At 37.2% G+C, this 21,688-nt stretch overlaps 1 non-coding gene across 1 annotated transcript; it reads right to left on the reverse strand.

The window, feature by feature from the left end:
• Positions 1 to 16,760: 16,760 nt before the first annotated feature.
• Positions 16,761 to 16,834, reverse strand: TRNAN-GUU (transfer RNA asparagine (anticodon GUU)). Its single transcript has one exon. It is a non-coding gene; the product is annotated as a tRNA-Asn (tRNA).
• Positions 16,835 to 21,688: the final 4,854 nt, after the last annotated feature.

A 21,688-nucleotide genomic window follows, 5' to 3' on the forward strand; every position in this document is an offset into this window, starting at 1 on the left:
GGTAGTCTGACAAAATGGCATCTGTCATGGAAGTGCATATGAAGGGTGTGTCAATTGAATTCTTCCATGCAGAAAAAAAATTGCATCCATTGCCATTCATCGCTCCTTGCTGAATGTTTATGGATACCAAATAGTGGATGTGAGCACAGTGAGGTGGTGGATGGTATGTTTCAGCAGTGGTGATAGTGGATCATCTCTGTTGCTGTAGACTTCTATGAGTACAGAGGCTCTTGTTCATCACTGGTGAAAATGGTTGTGACAATGTTGAAAGAGAGTGTTTTGTATCTGAGAATTTGCACTGTCAATTAATGTTGTTTTGCTCTTTGTAGCTGTTGTAGTTTCCATGGAAATAAGTAAAAGGCAATTCTTTTGTAGCAACTTGAGTATATGAGGCCCAGTGTAATTCCTCCTCACTCACTGTGTTCCAGGCAAGCCAAAAGGCTGGACAGCCATGGGTTATTTTGTCATTTGTATCAAGTTTGACAAAGCTTCTCCTCTGCCGTGTGGAACTGAGTCTCAGTTAACTTTCTGTGTACCATTTTATTACTTAATGGACAAGTCCATAATTAAACAGCTCTCTCCACCTTTAAAAAATAAAATAAAAAAATAATAATAATAATCCACTGAAATAAGACTGTAAACATGATAAACTGGTTTGAAATATGTTCTGAATAGGAAAGGATTCACAATGAACTAGACTACTAATTACTAAACTGTAATCTAAGTGGCACTAGTGACTCACGAAGCCATGCTGAGTTATTTACAGGTGGTTGGAAAACTGTAATTGCAGAAAGTGTATGATATTTTGAGGGCTGACAGTGTTTTCTAAGCTTTATAAGCAGGAGGTGATCATGTTTATGAAGGGGATGAGTACGCAATGTATGATGGGAGCAGGAAAATGAAAGAACAAAGAAATTAAGAAAAAATGTGTTGGCTAGAGATACTGTAAGAGATTTAGAGTGAAATGATTCACATCTACACATCATGATTTCCACTTTCTGTAGAGATTCTTTTAGCCTCATATAATGGTACTTTTTTCAACATTTCCTTTCTCTCATTTTGCTTTGTTTGTTTCTGCTTTTATGCATTTATTTATTTAGTTGATTAGTTAGTTAGTTATTATTTATTTAACAGAGAACTGGAGTCTCAGATATGGAAAAGATTTCATAGGTGAAAAATAATATTTTACTAATCTGGATTTTCCTTCCTCATCACTGGGGACACAAATTCCTTTCTGGATAATGAGTTAAAAGTTGAAATCCTTTTATTTGGAATAATAATAATAATAATAATAATGAGAGAAACTACCTTTTTAATTTCCAAAGGTTCATGGCTCAACAGTTCTGGAAACTAACAGACTCTCATTATTCCTGAAACAGACCAAGAGCAAAGTGTGCTATTATGAGCTTTCAGATTCTTCCTCAAATTTTACTTGAAGAATCAGTTCTGACTGTACATTATGGGGTAGCCTACATGTGTAATGTTTGTCTTCCTTATCTCTAACAATTGAGTAACTTACCATCCCGCCAAAACTAAAGTGCCAGGCTCTATAGACTCTACTGCTTTCTTCAGTGAGTGGACAGAGAGGTTTCTTACAGTGGTATCCAGTGTAGATGATTACCTGTTCGCAGGTTCCCACCATTTTCCAGTGAGTTAGAGACAGCTCCAAATTATGCCCTAGTGATGAATATTTAGGCTAATCCCATGAAATTTTCTAATTGATAATCAGAAATTGATTGATCTGATTATCTGAATAAGATTCATAATCAGAATCTGTTCACATCTAAATACTGTGTCCAGTTTTGTCTTCTATGATACAAGAAAGACATTTACAAACTAGAAAAAGTTAAATTAGAATCATTGTATTGGTCATGGGTGGAGCACTTGCCCAGTGAGGAGAAGCTGATGGACTAGAACTTGTTTAGCCTGGAGCTTTGGGTAATATAACAGCATCCAGCTGGAAACTATGAGGAATTCATCAAGAAGATGAAACCAGGTTTCTCATAGCCTTGCATAGTGGGAGAATGAGGAGGCAACACACATAAGCTGAAATATGAGAGGCTCACATTGGATATAGAAAAGGCTTTTCCCCATAGGAAACCAGTGAACTGTTACCGGGAAGATTGTGAGGTTTTGGAGGTTCTTAAGATCATACTGGATAAAATCCTGAGCAACAAGGTCTGACCCCATAGCTGAACCTTCTTTGAGCAGGAGCGTATGATCCCAGTATATAACCTATGTATGCCTTTGCATTACAGGACACATTTCAGCAAGATACTTGCACCAGACAAACTTTTGAAATCAGTGGAGTTAATCTAAAGGTGAGATTATGTACAAGCTTGAATTGGGGCATCTCTCTTGTGAGTATAAAAATCATTAAAAAGTTTGTTCAGCTTGTAATTTTAAACAATGTTTAATCATTTCCAGTTATATATTCTACTGGACTTTCTGCTCAGCCTTAGCAACTGCAGTCCACTGTAATTAGGCCCAAAAATTGCTGTAGGACAGCAATGCTTCGTAAAACCAAAGAATGATGCTATCTGTGGCAGCAAAGTTGTGATAGGAATGGTCACATTGTGACTTGGAATGAAACTGTAAGCCTTAAAACCGTTTCTGATGGCAAGTTCAAATTTCCTTGGAGTGTAGGACAACAGTGTCCCCTAAGATGTGTTTCCTTGAGAATATCTGAGTTAAAATATCACAAACTTTTCCCAAAAGCTCCTTTAAATTTGGCAAGGCTTTGTGCTGGCAGCTTGTCTATTGCCTTAACCCAGACGTAGAGTATGGCCTTAACTAACTGAGAAGTTTGGATTCCAAACTTTGAGATTTAGATACATGTGGTGTAGATGGAAGCTCTAATCACCCAATTTAAATTTATCCTGTAGCTCAAAGGAAGGAGATTTCATCTAAGTTGTGGCAGTCACAGAGAGAACACAGATGTTCAGCATTTACAGAAAAATATTCTGTTTTAAGGCATCAGTTATTCTTTACTAAGTAACCCAAATCATACTCCCATTGCTTCTAGCATACCCATACTGATTATCAAGTCAGGTTCTATAGCAATTAATTTTAAGTGCTATCTGGCATCTTTGCACAGTGGGCGCCCTCATATGAAGACTACTTGCTAACTAGTGCAATTCATTTTGTAATGTATATCATCCAGTTTTATTCAGCATTTACTTGCCTCAGTTACCTTTATGCTACTAATTCACAGGTGCAACAAACCATGTACTTTAATTTAACTGAAAGATCCATTTATCCCAGTTCCACTGCCAAATATTCACAGCATAGAAAATACTGAATGATTTTTGCTAGAGGTAGCTTTTGTGTTTTTACTTAAACTGTTATTATTGGAATCTTCTGTGTTTCCCTTTTAAGAATTTAGGTTTGTTTGTTTGTTTTTCTGAAAATGAAGACTATGGGAGGGAAAAAAGTACCAGGACCCAAATTACTGCCTTTTTCCAGACAGGGCTCATAGTAATGATTTACACTCAGATTCTGTTGAAGGAACAACTGAAGTTTAGTATTTTTTAAGGATAAAAAGTGAGCTTTTGATTAGGAAGACAAAGCTTAAGAGAATCTTTGGGGCTGCTAGGACTCACTGCTATTAATGGAATATAAATAGTAAATAAGAACAGGTGAGAATGTGAGGATGATCACATTAGATTGGCATCTTAGATGAAACATCCATAATTATGGCATTTCCCTCTTTGAAATTCTTCCAAATATGGCTATTTGGAATCATCTGCTGACCCAGTGAGGACAGTAGTCCCGCCCACCAAGTGGATGGTTGAACTAGATGATTTCATGGGTCCTTCCCAACATACATTTCTTTTGAACTATGACATAATGGTATTATTCCCAGAATTTTCTCCTGTCGTTCACTGATGTACTGTGGATCAAGGAAGTCCCAAGCAAAGGCAGTGTGTTTATATTTAGCATTGTTAGTGAACTTTAATTAGCTTTTCTCTACCTTTTCTTTTTTCATTTTCCCCCCTTCTTTCCCTTAGTGCTGATGACCAAAAACAATAAAAACATTCAGCCTTCAGATCACATTAAAATGCTTTTCTCATCTGCTATTTGAACTTAGAAAGGGATCGTAGCAGGGTAGGAAACTGCAGCCTTTTTTTCTACTTTTTTATGCTTCAGAAAATACAGTTCACAAATACTCATTCTACACTGTAAGCATATCTCCAAACAGGCAGGTTTGCAAGTGACCATAGACTGTGTGTGGGAGCTGCATGATCAGACACTGGGAGTTTCTGCACACATATTCCAATTCATTTTTTCACATTCTTTGCAATACTGAGTAGTTGACTGTCAAGGAGATCGAGCTTTCCATAGCAGCTTGTCTCTGAAAGTTATCAACCCATGTGACAAAGCCACACAAGAATAAATTGTGCTCATCAGCTTCTTTTTTTAGTGTTAATAAGCTGCTCTTATTTTTGGTTTAAGATATCATTGCTCACTGTTTGAAGAGGGAGGAGGTCATTAGCTGCTGGCCTGCATATGGGAAGGAAATTTGTTGTCATCACTGACAAATGGAAGGAGATACTCTCAACCACAAACTGTTTTAAGTCCCACATACATTCTTTCAGTTTCAGTGATCAACATGGAGCACTGCATGGTGGAACATTTGCTAGAGTGTCTTTGAGATTACCCAGCCACGACCACGGCAGTACTAGATAAGCAGTGATACAAACATGTATGCACTGAAGTATACTGACATCTGGGATTTCTCATAACTTTTTTACACAGTAGCATATTTATATTTGTAATAGGGGAAAGAGGTGATTGAATTGCAGTGAATGTATCAACATTTGCCTCCTCAAGTTTCCGGTTTCTGTCTATTAAGGGAGGTGAAGGTCACAGTGCATGGCTGCCTCACCAGCTGCTCCTGCCCAGAGACACTGCTGTCAGGCCTATCAGGTGAACCTGGTGCCTTATGATTCCCCCGTCTTTACTTATCATCCAGATCCAACAATCTTCATTCAAACAACCTTGTTTGAATCAATTATGCATTCCATTTTCATTCTTCTTCTTTGTCAACTGATATGACTGACCAGGTTTTTCTGCTCATTGTCTCCCAATTTAAAAGTTCTCAGACAGATAATCCTGCTGGATTAAATATTTCCACACTCTCTCATGCCCTTTTAGAAGAATATGTCTGACCAGATTTGACTCCCATCACTGCCTTCCTTTCTTATTATCTCTTCTTGCAGTGGAAAAGATCTTTTACCTTCAGTGAAGACTGTCTCATTCTGCATAACCTTACACTTAAAACCCAGAAGTAAATTTTATACTGAAGTATATTTTATGACCTAAACTTCAGGAATGTATATATATATATATATATATATAAAGTTCAAATCCATTATAAATAACATTGTCTTGTTACTGGGAGACAAGAAACAAACAAAACCATGAAAAGCATGTCAGTTCAAGGATGGTCTTAGAAAGGGCTAATGTATTCAGTACCTTGCCCAAGGGATAGATAAACTAAGAGTCAAAACTCCCACTGAAGTGTTTTTGTCATACTTCTAGTCAACAGCTCCCTCACTCATTTTCTTCTCTGGTCTCTTTCAGGGCAACTATGAATTACTCCTGACAGCAGGTAGGCAGCTGGTGGGTCACAACTGCTGTTTATGATACAAGTAGTGGTTGTCCTCTTGGTAGCTTGTGTTCCCACCATCTGTCATATTTGCATCCTGTATTATGTTTCACTCTCAGGGCTGAATCTCTTTTAATGCATTTCTAAAATGACAATGTTGTTTTTTTTACTTTCAAAGTCCAGAACTGGTAGCTTATAACAGAGGGAATAATAAATAATAATCAAAATTTTATTTTTTTTTAAACTATGAGAAAACCAATATCACTGTTAGCCATATTCTCAGAAATGTAAAAGCCTGTTTCTAAACCTGATAGAATTTATGGCTTATAGGAGAAATAATAACTTTTTGTAATTTTCAAAAGACAAAAAGCTGTTCTGTCTGGAAATAAAATATTAAGTGAAATGGGCACAGCAGCTGAACTGAAACATTAGTCACACCTGGTACCTAAGGTTTTACTTTCTTTCCCAACAATACGAGTGTGCTGGACACATTTAGTATGTGATATCTATTTCCCCTGTTGCTCTTTAATAACAACTGCTATATATCTTTTTTCTCTCAATATAAAGAGTAATTCTCCTGTCCATCACACAAAAGATGCAACTGCATGTAGAGAAAATAAAAGCATTGGTATTACAGATAAATCTTTGGTTGTATTTGTTTCCTTCGGTGTCAATTCAATTTTCACCATACCTCTCAGCAACAAGTGCTACTCTTAAACAATCAATTAAATGTAAAATGGAAATTAAATATCTTTCCCTCTGGAGAGCTACAGTAGTTACTGGATGTTCCATACCTTGTCTTTGCACTGCACTGTTTGAAATAAAGTGGTTTTAAGTGGGTGTTCTCCATAAAATGATTTTCCTGTGGAAGTTAGAGGTGTTATGAAATCCAAAGCACTGAAGCCCACGTATAGGCACCTTCTGAGTCAGTGTGCTTGCTGTAGTGAAGCACTATGAGGAAGTAATGAAGAACAAATTGTGCATGAACATGTTACAAGAGTATAAAGCATTCAGTGGCATTCTGGGTGCAGGCACAACATTTTGAACAGTACGCTGATTGTGATTCAGAGTATGGATAGAATCTTATTGCCAGTTCCAAGCATCCAAATGAAAGAACAACAGAAAAATAAGCAAAAGGAGATTCACATAAAATGAGATAAATAAAATAAAATAAAATAAAATAAAATAAAATAAAATAAAATAAAATAAAATAAAATAAAATAACTCAAATGGTTGTAGGTTTGGAATCACTAACAAAATAAGCTGTATACAAAATATCCAAATTTCCATTCTACAGATATCCAGGCTTGGGTGGAGATGCTTTATGGAGCAAGAGGTAAAGACAGAGATACAGTAACGATCTGGAATAATCTTAATCTAAAGAGATCTAATGGTAAAGAAAATATTTTTAGATAAAATACCTTGTTATTACCTTTATCTATTTACAAACTGTGCAGCAGAAGATTGATATATTTTTTTTTTATTTTTGCTTGCTTGTTTTATTAATTGACAACTCACAGACAACATATGTGAACGTCCATGAGTTCAGTGAAATTATCTGAAGATTTGCAGCACCCATTAATCTCTAGAAAAGATGCAGAGAGAGAAATGTGAAGTTCCCAAATCACTGGCAATGCAATAGAGACAAAGCTGTGACTTGCAGTCTGGTTGCAGACACACAGCACAATAAGCACGAAAATGGCACTTAAAATCTCAGTCTTTAGCAGCTCCGTTACCCCTCCCATCTTATATATATATATATATTGCACTAATCTCAGTAAGAAGTTACCCAGCTTGAACAAATTCTGCTTGGCATCACAAGGTGGTGCTGGCATAGAGGACAAGCATGATACAGCAGCAGTAAAGAGGTGCTGCTCCCTAAAACAGGTAGCATCTTCTCAGAGAGCTGTGTGTCAGTAACGGAAACTGTCACCCTTTGTGCTAAAACCTTTAATATCTGGACTGTAAAGAAAAATTTGACATTTATGGTGAGATGACATTACATTGGGATGGCTCAATAACTTATTTTTCAGTTCCGATTGCTGAATTTGTCCCTGAGCAGGATTTCTCACCATCTCTCAAACAGAAAATACTGAGATCATTACAAGTATGTATCCTATGCTACCATAAATAACACCATTTAAATATTCATCTGCAAACATGTGCCACCAGTAAATCATATAAAGAGCACCACTTATGATTCAATGCAAATTATTAGATTCAAAAGCCCAATAAAAAGTATTCGATTTTGTAAAATTCATGCTTTTTTTTTTTTTTTTTTTTTTTTTTTTTCCCCCACAATATGCAAAAACTAATAAAATTTGTATCATCCTTCGGGATACATCTCTACCACCTGAATTCACACTTCCTCTAAATTGAAAGAAAACAATAAGAGCTTGTCTGTCTATTGCATTGTGTACTGGACCAGTCTACAGAATATTGTGCATCTGTTTGCATTGATTATAATGTTTTTTTTATTCCCACTCCTGGAACTGGCTGCAGTACTCTGCTTTTTAGCAACAGCATTGTGGCATGTCAGTTAGAAAGATTATTGCCTTCTGGTCGTTCCTGGTTAGAAATAAGCAGATGTAATTTACACATTACCCAGGTGTTGACTTATATTGAAACACTACACCAAAGCACATTCCCTCTTCAGTAATGACATTATTTCCCTCACACAATTGTTCCTCTCCAGATCACTGATTTCTTTGCATCTCTGAGACTACAGTTTCCTTTGTGCAGGGCTAAGAGTTCACTTCCTCCCACAAAACTATAATGCAATAATGCACTAAATCTAGAACTTCTTTAGCTACTTTGGGACATATTCATATTCTGATAGAAAATTATGAAGTTTTAGAAGTGAGGAACACAGTCTCTGAGCTCTAAATAAATAACTCATCGAGGGTTGTCATAGTATAATAATTTATGAGGTCACTATTGATTTGGGAGCAAGGGAAGATGGTAACAAATAGGACTAAAGAAAATTTGGATTAGTGAAGAGAAAACTGGTCTTCTGTCAATGACTGTGTGATGCGATGTACTAAATCAGGGTGAGGTAGGACACACCAGGAGGCTGTGCTACTATTCAACAAGGCCTGGAGAGACTGCAGAGTTGGGCAGGGAAGAACCTGATGAGGTTTAACTAGAAAAGTTGTAAAGTCTTGCACCTGAGGAGGAATAACTGCATGCATCAGTACAAGTTAGGAGGTTAGTTGCTGGAGAGAAGCTTCATGTCCTTTTTGTACAACGGTGCCCAAAACCACACACAGTACTTGTGACCACAGAGCACAGATTACAGCATGACAATCCCTTTTATCAGCTGGCTAGCAATGTCGTGTTTGATGCACCACAGGTTATGGTTGGTCTTCCTGACTGCTTGGGCACACTGTTGACTCATGTTCAACTTGCTGTCAACCAAGACCTGCAGGTTACCCCAGCAGAATCCAGCACTTGCTCATTAAATGTCATGTGGTTGCTGATTGCCTGGCTCTCTTATTTGTCTTGATCTTTTTGTAAGGCTTCACAACCCTCAATGGAGTCAACAGATTCTATCTATTTAGTATTGTCAGAAAACTTGTTCAAAATGTATTTTAATCCTATATACAAAGCATTAAAGAAAACATTAAAGAGAACTGGTCCTAAAAGTGCACCCCGGGGAAGCCCACTAGTGACTGTTCGCCACCCAGATTTAATCCCATGTACAATAACCCACTCAGCCTAGCCTGCCAGCTAATTGCTCACCCACTGCATTACAGTTTTGTCTAGTTGCATCCTGGACGTTTATTCAGAAGGAAACTGTAAGAAACAGTATCAAAAGCTTTACTGAATTCGATAGATAAAATCAATTGGCTTCAACAAGATGGGTGACCATGTAGCAGAAGAACATTAAGTTATTTAAACAGGCTGTGTTAGTTAAGCTCAGGCTGCGTGATATGATTTCCTAAAGCGAACTCTAACATGGCATACCTAATATGAGCACCATACTTGCAAATCGCAGGAGTCTTCCAAAAAAGCTAAACAAATTTTGAGTAATAACTGAATGCACTGAAAACTAAATCTCTGTTATTTTTTCCTCAAATGCTTTTGTGTATTTTGAACCATAATTAGTGATACAATAAGGAGAAAAGACACAAACAACAGTTGGGTTTGCTGTTTTTAACCAAGAGGAATTTGAAACTTTCCTGTGAATGCCTTCATGAATAAATGACTGCAGAGTGATTTTACTAATAAGTAGTCATTAAAAGCAAAATCACTGGCACTGGCTGTTGATACAGCTACAAGCCTGGGAAGCCCACTGGGAAAAAAAAAGGTGAGTGAAATTTTAAAATTTCACTGGCAAATTTCAAGAAGCTAAAACCACTCATATCTTCTGAGGCAAGAGTGGTAGGAAGAAGAACTAACCTTCTTTCAAAACGATATCAAGGACCCCATTACCAGCATCTATTTGTGTGTTCTTCAACCTCCGTTTTATTAACTTTTACTGACATTCTGAAATATGGCAGAGTTAGTCAATGAAACTATAAATAAGCACACACCCCCACCCTGATCCAAATCCAGTAGATTAAATTTAAAACCATCATTTTTGTTCTGCATAATTGACATCATTATCTGTCAAGTTGCTGGACTCAGGCTTGCAGTCATTATGAGATCATTAGAAAAAGGGTTGTAATAAGTTCAGAGGGCCAATCGGCTCTATTCTAATCACTGGAGAAGGAAGTGTTGATAGGGGCCTTGGGGAGAAAATATTGAAGAAGCTAGAGGATTTTTAATGACCAAATCAAGTTAGGAAAATCACCACCTGTGCCTCAGTGAACAGGGTAATTTCAGCTTGGAGTGAGGGTGAGTGTAAAATGGATTTGTAATCAGTTTTAATCTCAGTGAGTTGTATGCACCTGAAAATTACAAGTACACTAGGTTTTCTCACTAGTCTATGTGGAGAGAAAAGTGATGTCTGCAGAATATTTGGTCCATCATAATGTATCTGAGGTAAGTGGTGAGATAACTAGGAGTGTCTACTTTCCTCCATTCACTAGGAGAGAATAGAAGTGAATAATCAGAGTTAATAAAGCTTATTGTTATTAACTCACGCAATGAGTTAAGTTGCTCTCATTCATAATTACTTCTACTAAACTTAAAGAAACTGATTCTGCCTTAGCCTGGGCATTGTACTTCAATTTGTTGTTTATCCCCTGAGAGAATTTCTTTATCTTGCCCAACCAGACAACCACAGAAATCTTATCACCCTCTTCCATTCTGCTGTCTTCCACTTTTCAGAAAAAACTATGTAACAATTGTCAGAAACACTGGAGCTCATTTTGTCTACAGTCCTCAGCAGATGTTGTAGGGAAACTCAAAGCATAAGTTAAGATAAAATATCTTTCATCAGCACTTGGTAGCTTGGACTAAGCACCACATTTTTAGTGTTCACAAGGCTTTTAGTTAACATAGAACACTGGCAGAGAAAATTTCCATCTGCTTCAGATGCATATAGAGTGAGCTCATGTCTGCTCAGAGGGCAAGAGCCTACGTAGGTGTATCCTACATCTGGTTTATCTGTTAGATAATAAATTAATCAGAACAAGAGCAATCTCCTTTCTGAATATTTGTACAGCTCTCAGTACAAAAAATTATGGGTTCTGTTGAGGTCTGAAAAGGCCGCTCCATTATGAAAACTAAAATTTAGAGCAAATGCAATGTCATCCACATCTTCATTAAATAAATAAATGAAGCACATTAAAGCAGAGGTGAAAAATATCCGACAGATATACTTCTAATGGAAAGGTAATTTAATTGAAAAAAAATAATCTGTTCATAATATTCTCATATGAACTGTTTTATTAGGTCTTGTTATCAAGAACTCATTTACTCTGCATCCTTTGGAAGATATTATAGGGAGGGAAAAGATTAGGCTAGATGAATGTATAATATGTGAAATGAATTAATATGTTAGTATATTTTAGATTGACTGAGGTAGGCAATTAAAATAATTTTTGTAAACCTTATATAAGTAGGGAGACTGTCTAGGACAAATACAGTGTCACACTTGTTTGTTTGTTTTCCTTACTTTTCTTCTTTCTCTCCTTACAGAAACCTTTGACGTTATTATGAAACACTGTCACCAGCAAGACAGGTTATTTAAAGCAAGGAGACAGATGGTAGCTCTTTTCCCCTGTTTACACTATAGTTTCTTTTTTTATTTTTTAGTTTTATATTTTTTGCTCAAAAATACAGTTTTGGGCCTTCAAAGTTTATATTGCTTGAAATTTCTATATAAGATTACCCAGTGACTGAATCAATAATAATCCCACCAAAATCAAATTTTGCATTTGACTAACTCAAAATATGAAAGTAAACTCCATACATTCCTTTCTCTAAAGTTAGAGGATTCAAACTATCCAACCCTAGCCCATTTTCTTTACAACCATTCCAAAAGATTTTGAATGATGAACCTTCAGTTAGTGCAGTCTTCAAACAGTGCAACACTAATTTGATCTTGTCTTTGCAATGGGTTCTGTATAATGTTCTGTTATGGCTTATTTATTTATTTATATATTTATTCATTCATTTCAGTGCATTTTAAATATTATTTATGTCCTTGGCTTGTTATCACATCTCTAGTTTGACTGAGACTCATGACAGTTCTGTAGGGTCTGCAGCTCTTTTGTTATGTCTGTAGTAAAATAGATGAATACATACTTAAATGACTATCATTCACCTTAATGGAGAAAGCTAGTTCCAATGTGTATGACACATATAGCCTCTAGCAGCGTTCATGTGAAGAATGTTGTGGAGTCTCCTTCTCGAGAGATATTCAAGACCTGCCTGGACACCTACCTGAGCAACCTGATGTAGGGAACCTGCTTTGGCAGGGGGGTTGGACTTGAGGATCTCTGGAGGACCTTTAGAATCCCTATGATTCTGTTAATACTTGGACATGCAGGTATGCAGAGGTGTCCCTGCAAAGCTCAAATTCCTATATGAATTAATGTTTAGTTTATGAATCATTAAGGTTTTGAGGCTTATGTCAAGAATTCAGTAAAAGCAAATTTCTGCATTCATGCATACTATGTGCATGCTGAGATTTGTTCATCACTAGATACTTTAAAGGCTCCAGATGAGAACAATTAATCGAGTGAAAATTTGTTTTAGTATGCGATTTGATTCAATTACATCTAGTCATACTGGTTACTGTCTTAGACTCTAAGCTTAAAGCACAAATAAAACCATTCCCCTTTTTATTTACCACTGAACTGTGTATATGGCTATGTATCAATGTCCAGCTAATAGCTCTGCTTCTACTAAGGTTTTGGCCTCCTTTCTTTATTGTTTTATACAGTAGTAGTAGTAGTAGTAGTAGTAGTAGTATTTATTATTTTCCCTGTCATTTATACAGTCATTTCTGACAGCCTCTTGGAAGATCAGTATGTTATTCTACAAATTATTTCACTGAACAAAACACATCACCCTTTCTAAGACTGAGAATTGCTACTATGCAGTCCCTCTGATTTTAATAACTGAGATGAATAAGAATATATTGATATAAATCAAATGAATAACAGAATGTTGCATGTAATCAGCATAAACACTAGACATTTAAATTGTTCCTTCCTTTATTTTAAATGAGATATCTGTACAACTTCATTAAAAACTCAGAAAATATTTGTCTGAAAGAGATTTTTTCTTTTAATGAATGCTACAGTTTTCAGTGTTGACATTGGAAACCCGCTATATTCTTTCTTGATGAGCCCTGTTTTTTAGCCTTTGACCCAATCAAAGAGAGTATAAATCTAATAACTGCAGCATGCAGTTTTGTTTTGTTTTTGTTTTTTGAAAAATCTCTCTCTATATATATATATATTTTTTTTTTACCAGAAATAGGCAAATGTTCACCTTGCTGTTGACAACTGCATGACCTTTCCTAATATACAAATATTATACCACTAATTGGATCTGCTTTAATGTTTACCTTTGCCAACAAAAGTATGAACATATCAAGGAAACCAGAGAAAAAAAATTAAAGCCAGAAAGTAAGCTTCTTCAGATATATTCATCATTTTCTTCCCAGCTCACATCAAAATTAAATCATTAACTAATAAGGGCTGTCCCCTTCATCATAAGATAGAGAAAAACATGTTGCCTAATGAGTATTTTTCTCCAGCACTTGACTTCTGTTGGCAATGTATGCTTATAAGAATTTTTCCTGCAGGTAAAAAAAAAAAAAAAAAAAAAAAAAAAAAAAAAAGGAAAGAAAGGAAGGAAGACAAAGACAAGGAAGACAAGGAGAGGAGAGAGGAGAGGAGGGGAGGGGAGGGGAGGGGAGGGGAGGGGAGGGGAGGGGAGGGGAGGGGAGGGGAGGGGAGGGGAGGGGAGGGGAGGGGAGGGGAGGGGAGGGGAGGGGAGGGGAGGGGAGGGAAGGGAGGGGAGGGAAGGGGAGGGGAGGGGAGGGGAGGGGAGGGAAGGGAGGGGAGGGGAGGGGAGGGGAGGGGAGGGGAGGGGAGGGGAGGGGAGGGAAGGGGAGGGGAGGGGAGGAGGGGAGGGGAGGGGAGGGGAGGGGAGGGGAGGGGAGGGGAGGGGAGGGGAGGGGAGGGGAGGGGAGGGGAGGGGAGGGGAGGGGAGGGAAGGCAAAGGCAAAGGCAAAGGCAAAGGCAAAGGCAAGGCAAGGCAAGGCAAGGCAAGGCAAGGCAAGGCAAGGCAAGGCAAGAAAGGAAAGGAAAGGAAAGGAAAGGAAAGGAAAGGAAAGGAAAGGAAAGGAAAGGAAAGGAAAGGAAAGGAAAGGAAAGGAAAGGAAAGGAAAGGAAAGGAAAGGAAAGGAAAGGAAAGGAAAGGAAAGGAAAGGAAAGGAAAGGAAAGGAAAGGAAAGGAAAGGAAAGGAAAGGAAAGGAAAGGAAAGGAAAGGAAAGGAAAGGAAAGGAAAGGAAAGGAAAGGAAAGGAAAGGAAAGGAAAGGAAAGGAAAGGAAAGGAAAGGAAAGGAAAGGAAAGGAAAGGAAAGGAAAGGAAAGGAAAGGAAAGGAAAGGAAAGGAAAGGAAAGGAAAGGAAAAAGAGGCGGCAAAAAAGAACTCATCACAAGTCACTCTTCTGAATTATTTCTATTCTTCCTGAAAACTAAAAGCATACTGGAAGAAAGAACAGACAATAAGTAGTGCTCCACAATATGGATATACTTTATTACTATTCGTTTTCTTTTTAACTTATGACTTGGACAAGTTTGTATTTCTTCTATGAGAGCTGAGGTCATTAATGTATCTGGGAAATATTAATAATTGGACACATGGAACAAAATACAGTATCTGCATTTAGATACTGAAAAAAACTATGTATTCTCTTTCTACAGAAAACACTCAAGTGACATATGGTAATCACTAGGAGAAAAAAAGAAATATTTATTAGCCAAGCAGGCCTGAGTGTTGTGAGCTTCCCAATGAATTTCTCATAGAAAGACATCTGAAGAAGTGGCTGAAATGATCATTTTCTATGAAGATTTAAATTCTAATTTGAATTCTGATCACATCTGCCAAGACCAAAACTCCATTCTACATTGCTATATCAAAAGATCCAGCATTTAGAAATGAAGTCAGAGTTATTATCATTAAAATTCTAAATGGAGCTGCGATTCTAGGAGTCACCAGAACCTTCTTACACTATACATTGTACAGATAAATAACAGGGCAGTCCAGGCTCACCTTTTGAGTAGATGAGATGATCAAAGCACAGGAGGGGAAATCAGGACACAGAATTATTCAAGCATCAGTGACAGAACTGGAATTGCTTCAGGTCATAATAATTCATTGGATCTAGCACTTGTTATTGGAGAAAATGGAATTTCTGCTCCATCAGAAATCAAATGGTCCCTCAGTTTGATCACAGAATCTCAAATGTCAAGTCTCACAATTTTCCAGACTTCTGCAGAAGAAAACAAAACTGCAATAAGGATCATATTACTACTTGTGCTGTTTCCATATATTTTGAAAAGAAACAGAAATACTAGGTGAGGATGGGAAAAATAACTTTTTCTCTCATTCTTATCTACCATTATTTGGAGGAACTATTATTTACTGCCATGATGATGGCTTTTCAATTTCTCAGTTTGCATAGGTAACAACACCACTAAAAGATGTGTAGATATATATATGCAATGCAAACACATCTACTATTTCTTATCATAATTTTTTGTGGAGGATGTAATTACATCAACAACAAAAAATAATACAAATACAAATTTACACTTCTAATTAAAAAATTATATAAGATCACACTTTGCTGGGATAATCTTTGCTGTGGAACAGAAACTAAATATTGTTTATTATTCAACAGCCAAGGATTATAGATCAAAGCAATATCCTGATGCAGAAGTCTGCATTGGGTTCTACTACCTAAACAAAGAGAGAAGGAAGGTGGAAAAAAGGTGTTGACTTTGCATTACCCACTAAATATTTAGTGCACATGACTGGGCATGACCTTTCTCTTCAAACAAATGCTCTCATCAACCAGGACAATGCAAGATGTCAGACTGTAATGCTTGATATATATTCCACACGCTGGGTGAACTGGATATGGCCCATTTTACTTTCCAATGAAGGAAGCAGTCCTGAACACACATTCATTTCTGGTAATTGCTTTTTATTATTATTATTATTATTATTATTATTATTATTATTATTATTATTATTATTTTATTATTATTTTATTATTATTTTATTATTATTATTATTTTATTATTATTATTATTTTCCCTCTGCATTGCAATATTGGACAAAACATTTTGGTTTTATTTTTGTAGGGATTTTTTTAATGCCAAAGTTTATACAGATTTATTGGCCTTTGTGCTTTACGTGAGGTTTTGATTCCATTCACAATGAAGGCACTGTGTAGATAGAGGGGTCATCATAATCAAACATGAATACTTACGGGGGTTGACGAATTTAAAGGGGAATTTTCTTTTACATATGAATCCAACATGTTTTCTTTTTCTGAGAGAGATGAGTAAAAATACTTCATACTGTGTGAAATATTTTATAGACAAGTAGAATAAAATTAACTTTTCTCTCTATTTTTATTTTTGCATGTTCCAAAATCAACCCCCACAGGTACAAAGGTCAGAAGGAACCTCCGTCACACATCACTCATGAGGGCTCAATTTCCAAACAGCACGTCCCTGGGTGGGCTCGAACCACCAACCTTTCGGTTAACAGCCGAACGCGCTAACCCATTGCGCCACAGAGACTGTGCTGATCCCTCCTGTTATTTTTATAAACATATAGACATCTACCCAATCAGGTATCTATGTCCAGGATTCTGTGATTCTGTGATCTCCAGCCTCAGTTTAGAATCTTAACTCCTGTATTGTACTTCGGGGAAACAAAACAAAACACAACAAAACTGAACAAAAGTAAACTAATCTAAACTAAAAACACCATACATTTTGAGGGGCTAAGCATCTCCCATCCAGAACCAGAGGGAATTATTCTACTATTATTTTGCTGAGACTCATCTAATCTGAGAGTGGTTAATCAGTCTCATTCCTGCAACACAGTCTTCATTTTGATTCTAAGTAAATGACTCACAAGTCTTGTTTTAAGCACATATTTAAATGTCCATATGACTGAGGCTTATGTAACTGAACTGGAGTATTTTCATTCTACCAAGTCATCCTACTACTTCATTACATCTTGTCATTGTTTAAATGTCAGGATTTAGAATTCTTTGGGATATTAATGGATTTTTCATTGTATTCATTTTTCTATATAACTTATTAGTCAGCTATTAGAATTGGTATGCATTATATTAAACACTAAAAAATTGTGACAAAAACATAAGCATTCACCTTTGGTGAGCGAATTAGATGAGAACATGCTAATAAAACTCTTAAGCAGTACTGGTATTAGTGAAATTCCAGGATAATTCTCTGATACAGAGGTAATGTGTCAGTGAATGGTATGTGTCCTCAAAATTAAACTTCAAAACTGCATGACCCAATCCAAATATATTTAGGAATGTTTTCAGATCCATGAAAGCTACTAAAATGTCCTCAGAAGTTTGTTCAGGCAAATCCAGATCTAGGTCCAATGTAACAGTTTGGCAGTATGACCAGTAGAATTGCATAGCTCTTGAGTGTTTCATGATACTCTTTAATTTAGTATTCTCGACATAGCCCACAGAGACAAAGGGTATCCAGAAGAATCTGATGAGAAGCCATAGAAAAGACAAAAGCTACAGTCAGTGTCTGGTGTGAGAAATTTAAGCTGGAGTGTTCAACACCCTATTTTTATAGCTCAAAATGTCAGAAGAGTTCAATGTCCCTTTACTCAGGACAGTATTAACCTTAATAGGTCATTGCTGGTTTTGTTCTTGTTCTTGTTTTTCCCTTGGTTGAGAAGAACAATGCTTAAAACTACCTTGAGTACATACTGAAAAGCGAAGAGTATCACAGACAGGAAATTCTGCACTGCAAAAAAAGGGTTTTTTGAAGGCCCAGACTTTTGCCCTGCGAAATGAGTCACATTCTAAGCAACAAGAGTAGCACTAAAAATGTACGTTTCTGAAAAAACAAACAAACAAACAAATCAGTAATGCACACTATATATCTCAGATGGTGATATTATGATGCATTACCAGGAGAGGTGCCAATAATATATTTGTTAGTGTGCTACAGTATACTGACTTTACTAAGCTCTGTGGAGGCCCATTAACTAATGCAAAAGATATTACTGAAGTTTATAGTGGCATGAAAGTATCTGCAGAACACATTAAAGTGTAGTATAGAGATCCTTTAACTACTCTGAGCAGATTGGTATATCCCTGAAGTGAGATATCCTACCACATGCTGATTGTAATGAAGGTGCTGGGGGCAAGAGAGATAACTAGGATCATAAAGACATCACGTCTTATCTTCACCAGTTCAAGAAAAGTATGCTATCTCCTTCCAATATGCCTACTCTGGATTTAAAATGCTCCTTTTCATTTTTTATGTTACCTTTTCATTTGCATTCATCAAAATAATAAAGCTGGATTTATTTAAAAGAGCTGGAAACTTTTCAAACAGTTTGTCATAAACAAAAATAAACTAAAATAACAGCAACTGCCAATTTAGCACTATTTTCATCCACGGATTTATGCTCCCAATATACTTTTTCTGCTAATTTATTCCAGGATGGGGAGCTTCACAAAGGAGAAGTCCTGCTTGACCAACCTGGTAGCCTTCTATGGTGTAACTGTATCAAGGAACAAGGGAAAACCCACTGATGCCATCTGTATGAATATCAATAAGACATTTGAAATTGTGCTCCAGAATATCCTGCTTTACAAACTGGAGAGATGAGGATTTGATGGGTGAAATTTTCAATAGATGAAAAACTGGTTACAAGATCATACTCCGAGAGTGATGGTCAATGGCTTAATGTACAAATTGAGATCAAAGATGAATGGTGTCCTACAGGTATATGCGACTAATATTTCTTAACATTTTCATCAAAAATGGAATCAAGTGTACCCTCAGTAAGTTTGTGACACAAAGCTATGTGATGCAGTCACAGAATGACAGAATGACAGAATGACAGAGTCACCAAGGTTGGAAATGACCTACAAGATCATCCAGTCCAACCATCCACCCATCACCAACAGTTCTCACTAAACCATGTCCCTTAAAACAATGTCCAAATCTTCCTTGAACACTTCCAGGGTCAATGACTCCACCACCTCCTTTGGCAGCCCATTCCACTGCCTGAACATGCTGTCAGAGAAATAGTATTTCCTAACGTCCTGCCTAAATCTCCCCTAGCACAATTTGAAGCCATTCCCTCTAGTCCTATCACCAGTTACATGAGAGAAGTGGCTGACCCCTAGCTCACTACAACCTCCCTTCAGGTATAGAGAGCAATGAGGTCTCCCCTGAGCCACCTCTTCTCCAGACTGAACAGTCCCAGCTCCCTCAGCCACTCCTCATAAGGCCTGTGCCCTAAACCCTTCACCAGCTTTGTTGCCCTTCTTTGAACACACTCCCAGGTCTCAATGTCTTTTTTGCAGCGAAAGGACCAAAACCGGATACAGTACTTGAGGTGTGGCCTCACCAGAGCTGAGTACTGGGGGACAATCCCTGTTCTTGCTGGCAACACTGTTTCTGATGTAAGCCAGGATGCCATTGGCCTTCTTGGGCACCTAGGCACACTCCTGGCTCATGTTCAGTCAAACATCAGTCAATACAACCAGGTCCATTTTCTCTACACAGTCTTCCAGTCCCTCCGCCCCAAGCCTGTAGTGTTGCCTGGGGTTGGTGAGGCCAAAGTGCAGGACCTGGCATTTGGTCTTGTTGAACCTCATTGCACTGGCTTCAGCCCAGATATCCACCCTGTCCAGATTCCTCTGTAGGGCCTCGCTACCCCCAGGCTGATCAACACTTCCAGCCAAGTTGTCATCTGCGAAATTACTGAGGGTGCACTCAAGGCTCTCATCCAGGTCATCAATAAATATATTGAAGTGGACAGGCCCCAGCACCAACCCCCGGGGAACACCACTCATGACTGGCCACCAGTTGAATTTAGTTCTATTCATTGCCACCCTCTGGGCCCAACCCTACAGCCAGTTTCTTACCCAGCCAAGGGTATACCTGTCCAAGCCACGGGCTGCCAGCTTGAGCAGTGAGCCCAGGAGAACCTCATGATGTTCAACAAAGCAAAGTGCAAGGTCTTGCACCTGGATTGTGGCAACTCCCTCTAGCAATACAAACTGGAAGATGAAAGAAAGAGGCATAGTCCTGACAAAAATGATTTGGGAGTACTAGTTCCAATGTTTAATCAAGCTGTTGAACTATTTACAATCACTATATTGTCTAACAGCTTCCCAAACTTTTTAATATTAATTTATCTACCACAATACTGAAAGACAGAGAAAAAAATAATTTTATCTATTCTCATGTTTTATTTGTTTCTTTGTTGGTGGTTTTCTTTTTGTTTCTTTTTAATATTATAAATGTCTCTGGGTAATGATTTTAACAATGTTGGGGAATATTAGGCAATCGAAACATGAAGTTTGGGTTTTTGTAGTTGTTGTTGCTTATTATTACTGTTTTCCCCACAAATATGAACATTTCTGTGCAGATATTGATGGGATGATATCTGAAATCCATGGAGAAATGTCTGCACAGTTTAGCTTCACCAATAAAATAGAAATACCTTCAAGCATTCCCAGACACTGAGATACACTGACAAAGAATTATCTGCATCTATACTAATAAGATGTCAGTTACCTTGAGAGCTCAATAAATTGGAAACTGTCCACTGAAATTATTAATTATTCTCCAGGAATCCCCTGGGACTTTGAAGCTTTCCTGGGCTTTCCTCACATTAAAATAAATAAATAAATAAATAAAATTAAAAATCTGAATTTTTACTGCTACAGAGAGCAGCAAATATGACTCAGCACAGCCTTAGAGAAGCTTAAATAAAAATACCTACTATTTTTGTACGAATCCAATTTCCTTTTCCCCTTCTCCCTGACTTGTACGCAGAAAGTAGAGATCAGTCTGAAAAATGTAACACGTTTCACAACTATCAGAGGATATAGAACTAAGAACACATGATAAAGTAAGGAAGAACACAGGGATATTTTTTAGCAATAGGAAGTAAGCCATTACAACTGTAACAGTGGAGTGGAGCTTACTGCAGTACAGCTTGAATATAGTCCTTCTCGTTATAGCCGTAGCATGAGGAAAAGACCATATGATCATGCTATTAATTATTTTGGATATGGTCTTGTTCACATACAACTACCTTGAGTTTCCATGTACTGGAGAATGGATATATCATCAACACTGTCTGAAAGACTCCTCATTGGTAGACAAGGCAAAAAAAATATTATTATTATTAATTTTTCTGTAAACTTCAGTGACTGAACTTTCTGAAGTTGACTTCCTCCCACATAAAAAGATTGCAAGTTTATTGTCCAGCCTATTTGCATGATGGGTGTATTTTAAACTTCAAGGTAAAGTTATGTGTCACTAACCAGTTTGGATGGACGTCAGTAATTTTCTCTCTCTTAATGAATGTGTATATTTATAAACCACATAATTGCTTGTAACAATATA

This window comes from Coturnix japonica, chromosome 2 (genome assembly GCF_054131305.1).
Source record: "Coturnix japonica strain WE chromosome 2, WE-NBRP24, whole genome shotgun sequence".
In the NCBI taxonomy this organism is placed as follows: Eukaryota; Metazoa; Chordata; class Aves; order Galliformes; family Phasianidae; genus Coturnix; species Coturnix japonica.